Here is a 6,000-nt window from a genome sequence, read left to right as displayed (position 1 = left end):
ACACAGGAGGAGACAGCAGTGGAGGCTCTGGGCTCTGGGTGGCAGGTGGGGAGAGCTGGAGTGGGTTGTGGGTGGGAGTTCTGAAGATGCGTCCGCAAGCAGCTAGAGGTAGATGCCTTTGTCCTACCCATTCCCAGCAGTGTCAAAGTAAAAACTTGCTCTAGACAAAGCTAAACAAGCAAGCAAGACTTTACTCAAGACTGTTGCAATAGGGAAGAGAGAATGAGCTCAACCCCACTGCAACAAAAGGCAGGAGGATTCTTAAGTGCTGGGGTGAGCTAAGAAAATTACCGAAGGATCTATAGGATGTGCCCGGCACATCAAGTGATTCCTGAGTTTGTAGAGGTGCTTTTCTGTGATTAAGCCATCTGTGTTTGCTAATTGGCACCTATTAAAGTTAGGCTCCCACTGTCCCACAGAGACCAGGATATAAGGGTGCTGTCTTCCTTGATGATCACATTTCAGATGAATGGCTTCCAGGTCCTTGAGACTTGGCCCTACCAGGTCCTTCCTGGGTTGTAAAACTGGCAAGAGTCTGGGAGATTTTTATATATTTCAAAGGGGCAGAGAAAGACTTTACAATTTCAAGTTTTCTAAAGTAAATGCTCTAAGAAGGGGAGGCCAGAGATTACAGGCAGAAAGAAACCCAAGATTTGGTAAAGCTGAGGGAAACATTTAAGGTCACCTCAGTCACAGATCAGGGTTTATCCCCAAGAATTATACTAAATTGTACTGAAGGGAGAGTGAGGGCTTCCAGTGGGGTTGATAACCTAGTAAAGCCCCATACGCTGCAGTTTGAGAAGGGTTCCCATCCTGGCCCCACCTGCCAGCTAACATGACCCACCTGGGTACACTCAGCACCCAGTTGGCCCTCCCATTTGGAAGAGAACCTTACTAGGACTGTAGACCTACCTACATCTGAGCAGGTGCAAGCCCATGCCAGATCACTCAACCTACCCTTCCAAATATGAACAAAAGAATGAGGATTCACAGACACGGGGGGAGGAACATCTTTGCCCGGCCCCCAAGAGCCTACGCATTTTGGCACCTGCCATCCCCATCAGGCTTTCTTTTTTATTTTTTTTTTATTCTTATGTTAATCCCCATACATTACATCATTAGTTTTAGATGTAGTGTTCCATGACTCATTGTTTGTGCATAACACCCAGTGCTCCATGCAGAACGTGCCCTCTTTAATACCCATCACCAGGCTAACCCATCCTCCCACCCCCCTCCCCTCTAAAACCCTCAGTTTGTTTTTCAGAGTCCATCGTCTCTCATGGTTTGTCTACCCCTCCGATTTCCCCCCCTTCATTCTTCCCCTCCCGCTACCTTCTTCTTCTTCTTTTTTTTTTCTTAACATATATTGCATTATTTGTTTCAGAGGTACAGATCTGAGATTCAACAGTCTTGCACAATTCACAGCGCTTACCAGAGCACATACCCTCCCCAGTGTCTATCACCCAGTCAGCCCATCCCTCCCACCCCACCCCCCACTCCAGCAACCCTCAGTTTGTTTCCTGCGATTAAGAATTCCTCATATCAGTGAGGTCATATGATACATGTCATTCTCTGTTTGACTTATTTCGCTCAACATAATACCCTCCAGTTCCATCCGCGTCATTGCAAATGGCAAGATCTCATTCCTTTTGATGGCTGCATAATATTCCATTGTATATATATATATACTACATCTTCTTTATCCATTCATCTGTCGCACATCAGGCTTTCTGATGCCTCTCTGCTCCTTGCTCTCTGTGATCTGACCACAGGACCCTTCTCTGAGTTCTTCAAACACATCAAGTTCTTTCTGGACTGAGGGTCTTCACAAACGTAACTTTTCCACTAAATCTCCCTCCCCTCCGGTCTTCACCCACCTGACCAGAAATCACCTGAGAGGGCTCATCAGGGCACCCTCACTGACATCCTCAACCAATCAAAGTCTCCTTTCATACCCTCTCGCAGCCAGGACCAGCAACATACTTTGCGGGGACCAGCAGAAAATGAAAACGCAGGACTTCTTGTCCAACGGTGATTAAGAAGACAACAACGAAGCCTTGAATCAAGCACAGGGCCCTCTGACCACAGGGCTCTGTGTGACTACACAGATTGCATGCCCATGAAGCCAGCCCTGCTTGCGGCAAGACCTGATTTTCCTTTATAGCATATATAATAACTTGCCATGCAAGATTGTGTGGTTATATGTATAATGTCTGTCTCCCCCTGCTCTTATAATGCACCAGGTTAGATAGCATTGGGTAACACCACCAACCCCCCTCCCCCCGGCTCACATTGCCGGGTACCATATCCACAACATGGCGGGTTCACAGAACCTACCTGTTCAATGTCTGAATGGCTGAGCGTACACGAGTCAGTGATTCAATATATCGGGCAGTGATGATGAATGCACTGCCTCATCATCCCCAATACAGCATCACCAGAGACAATCTTCTGAACAAACGGGATTTCTGTTTGGACCTTACATTAATGCTGTTGGCCTCTAGGAATGGATCAACCTGAATTACATGGATAAAGTAATGCTTGGTATATATTTTCCTTGACTTTTTTTTATATAATCTTTCCTTAATACTAAGTATGAAAGGGGAGTTGATTTTGCCCATATTTTTATTGAAATTTTATAGAATTCTCTATACAGAAATTTTGAAACAAAATATCAAAGTGAACAAAAGAAAACTTTGGAAAGTATATTGGCACTTAGTGGATTTAGATGTCCCAGAAGACTATCTCTGCATCGAAATCCCTGAGAAACTCTTCCAAAGGTCCCAGAGCACACTTGCACCCGGAGAGTCATCAAATGTGGTTTGAGATGGTAGAAATTAGGAACAACCCAGGAGAACAGAAAAGTTATGCATCCAAAGGAAAGTGGGCAGCAGTCCAGATCAATGCACTGGATTTCTATCTAGTCGCTGCTGAGTTGTTTAAAAGGGGACAGAGGCAGGACGCCTGGGTGGCTCAGTCGGTTAAGTGCCTGCCTTTGGCTCAGGTCATGATCCTAGGGTCCTGGGATGGAGCCCCGTATCGGGCTCCATGTTCCGCGGGAAGCCTGCTTCTCCCTCTCCCTCTGTCTGCCGCTCCCCCTGCTTGTGCTCTCTCTCTCTCTGTCAAATAAATAAATAAAATCTTTAAAAAATAATAAAATAAAAAATAAAAATAAAAGGACACAGAAGGATTGCAATTTATCACACTTCACCATCTGTGTACATTAAAATCACACACACAAAGCATTATTGAGTGTTCAAGAATACACATCTAAACAAATGTACACATTGAATACATCAGAGTGAGAGCCCATGGGAGAAGGAGAGTGGGCACAGACTTGTAGGATAAAGGAGGAAAACAATAAAATCCTAGAGTGATCTGGACTCAGCTGATGCCGGGGAGGGGTCATGAATTCAGGGGCAGGATTAACTCAGGTTAACTTCGGATATTTAAGGAGGCAAGGAAGGAAAAGAAGAAGGGAGGAAGGGAAGGAGGAAGAAAGGGAGAAAATTCAATATCTACTTTTCTTGTTAGTGCTCTGACCTAAGTTGCTTTGACATCTCCAGAGCAGTGGTGACAGGAGAGCCCCTGTCTGCCTGCCTCTAATAATGTATAAGGAACAAGCTCCTTGGGTACTAGTCTTCACATCCCTCCCAGCTGAGGGGTCCAGAGCTGCAGAGGGGCAGGCTGGTGAGGGGGGGAGCCGACTTGGCCAGGAATGTTTGGTGCTGTCTCATGATGCTGGACAAGACATAGAGAGTGAAGGAGGGTGCCCTGAGTCTGTGCCAAGGAGAAAAGGAATGAGCACAAGAAGGACTGGGGGAAAAGCAAGAGAAGAGGCCATGACATCGGGCTGCTTTTTACCTGCTGGAAACCATGTAGTGAGGCCCTTAGGAGAAGGCACCCGGTGATGGTATTAAGAAAGCCTCCAATGAGCAAGCACCATATTAAGGCACTGTGCAAGCTACTTTACTTTGATCACCTCAACAATTTGCCAAAACAGGAATTATTATCCCATGTATAAGCATGGAAACTGAGATTCAGAGAGGTTAAGGGACTTGCCCCATGCCACCCAGCTAGTAACGGCAATGGAGAAATTCAAATAACAAGCTGAGGACCCAGGCATCCTGGCTTGTCGCTTTAACTATGCCACTTACTTTTTTTTTTTTTTCCTTTTTGGATCAGGAGCAAGTTAATCTCCCAAAGCTGCAGTCTTTTTCCCTATAAAATGTGACAGTACCTGACTCAAAGTGTTGTAATGATGTCATCTGTCTCTCACTGCCGATATGGAGGAGACTCAGGGATGTTTTGTAAATTCCAACCCCAACTAAAGTTAAACCAGGCACAGGGACTCCTGTCTGTGTGTCCAGATGGTCACCACACTCTCCCCAGCTCCGGGTGGGGTGGCTGTTCTATAACAGGGTCCTCCTCCCCCTGAGTCCTGCCTGGCTGCCAAGGGAAAGGGCCCGGATCATAAAATCCACTTCATCCCTCCTCTCTAGACCCTGGGGTTTGGCTTTTACTCTACAGCGTTGCAAAAAGCAGAAGCAATAATCCAATTACGTGTCTCGAGGTTTGTTACTTTTAACTGGAAGGGCATGTTATCAAAAGTTCAGAGAAAACCAATTCCCGGGCAGGGATGGAGCTGGATGAGTTAGGGACGCTGCTCTGTTCCTCTTTGAGCCTCCAGAGGTCCAAAAACAGAAAGTGCTGAGGCAGATATCAGGGGGGATAGGAGGGGGCAGTAAGAAAAAGGTTGGTGGGAAGCGAACAGGTCTGCTTGAGGCTCTTTACGTGGTGCTGAGGCCCGAGTAAGCCCCAGAGAAGGGTCTCAGGGACATTGAAGGGGCATCTGTGCCCAGGGCATACCCAGGAGCAGCCCTTGAGGAGGCACCTGCTGACCACTCCCAGGAAGAGACAGATGTCCCGTGATATACACAGATCAGAGCCCCTGTGTGTCACGGATCCCTTGGATGGGGACAACTTTGGGGAGCAAATTACACAACAGTCTTCTTCTCGGTCTTGGATTCTGGGGGCTAGTTTGTCCCCTCCTCCTGGATAAAACTCACAGCAGTCCCCACGATTTTCCTAGTGGCTCTCCAATAATACCAACCATTCTGCAGTCACTTAAGTCACAAAACACAGTATCAATATAAATAAATGAATAAAATTTATAATCCCGTGTGAAAGTTCCACTTTGATCTCGCCTCCGTGACACCCTTGGGCCCCTTGCAGGCAGAAAGCCTGCAGTCAGGGACGGAGGGCTTTCCCTACCCAGTCCTTGGATTTCCCCTGCCTTTGCATTTCTGATCTTGTCTGGGTTGGGACGCTGGAAGATAGAAAAGGTGAGGCCTCGTATGGTCCCATTTATATCAGAAGTCCCAAAGAGGCAAATCCACAGAGACAGAAAGTAGATTAGTGGTTGCTGAGAGCCGTGGGGAAGGGAAATGAAGGTGAGTGCTGATGAGCACAGGGTTCCTTTTGGGGGAGAAAGGACCAGTGACCTGCCACTAATGGAATGAAGATTACTTCCGGGGCGCCTGGGTGGCTCAGCCAGTTGGGCGTCTGACTTGATTTCGGCTCAGGTCTTGATCCTGGGGTCGTGGGATCAGGCCCCAGCATCAGGTTCTGTACTTAGCACGGAATCTCCTTGGGATTCTCTCTCTCCCTCTGCCCCTCCCCACACTTGCACTCTTAATTAATTAATTAATTAAATCTTTTTTTAAAAAAGATTACTTCAAAGTTAAAACCTCTGAGCTACAACAGATGCAGAAAGAAATCTTATCTGAGCATCCCTTACTAAAGCAGAGCTTTTTCTGAGTCAGCTGCCCCAAACCCCACCTCCAGGAGCACTTAAAAAAAACAACCCTCACTAGAACTTTCCATCCCTTGAAGCTCTAGCCTCTCCCTACCCCTTAAGCTGGTATGTAAACTTTTACCCTAACTGTGTGGGGAGCTTCTCTCTCTATAGAGTACTCCCAAAGGTGACATAAGTTTTTC

The sequence above is a fragment of the Mirounga leonina genome, unplaced genomic scaffold (genome assembly GCF_011800145.1).
Source record: "Mirounga leonina isolate KUSES-001 unplaced genomic scaffold, KU_Mleo_1.0 Mir_200, whole genome shotgun sequence".
NCBI lineage: Eukaryota > Metazoa > Chordata > Mammalia > Carnivora > Phocidae > Mirounga > Mirounga leonina.
The sequence above is the reverse complement of the archived record's forward strand: the minus strand, read 5'-3'. Positions refer to the sequence as shown.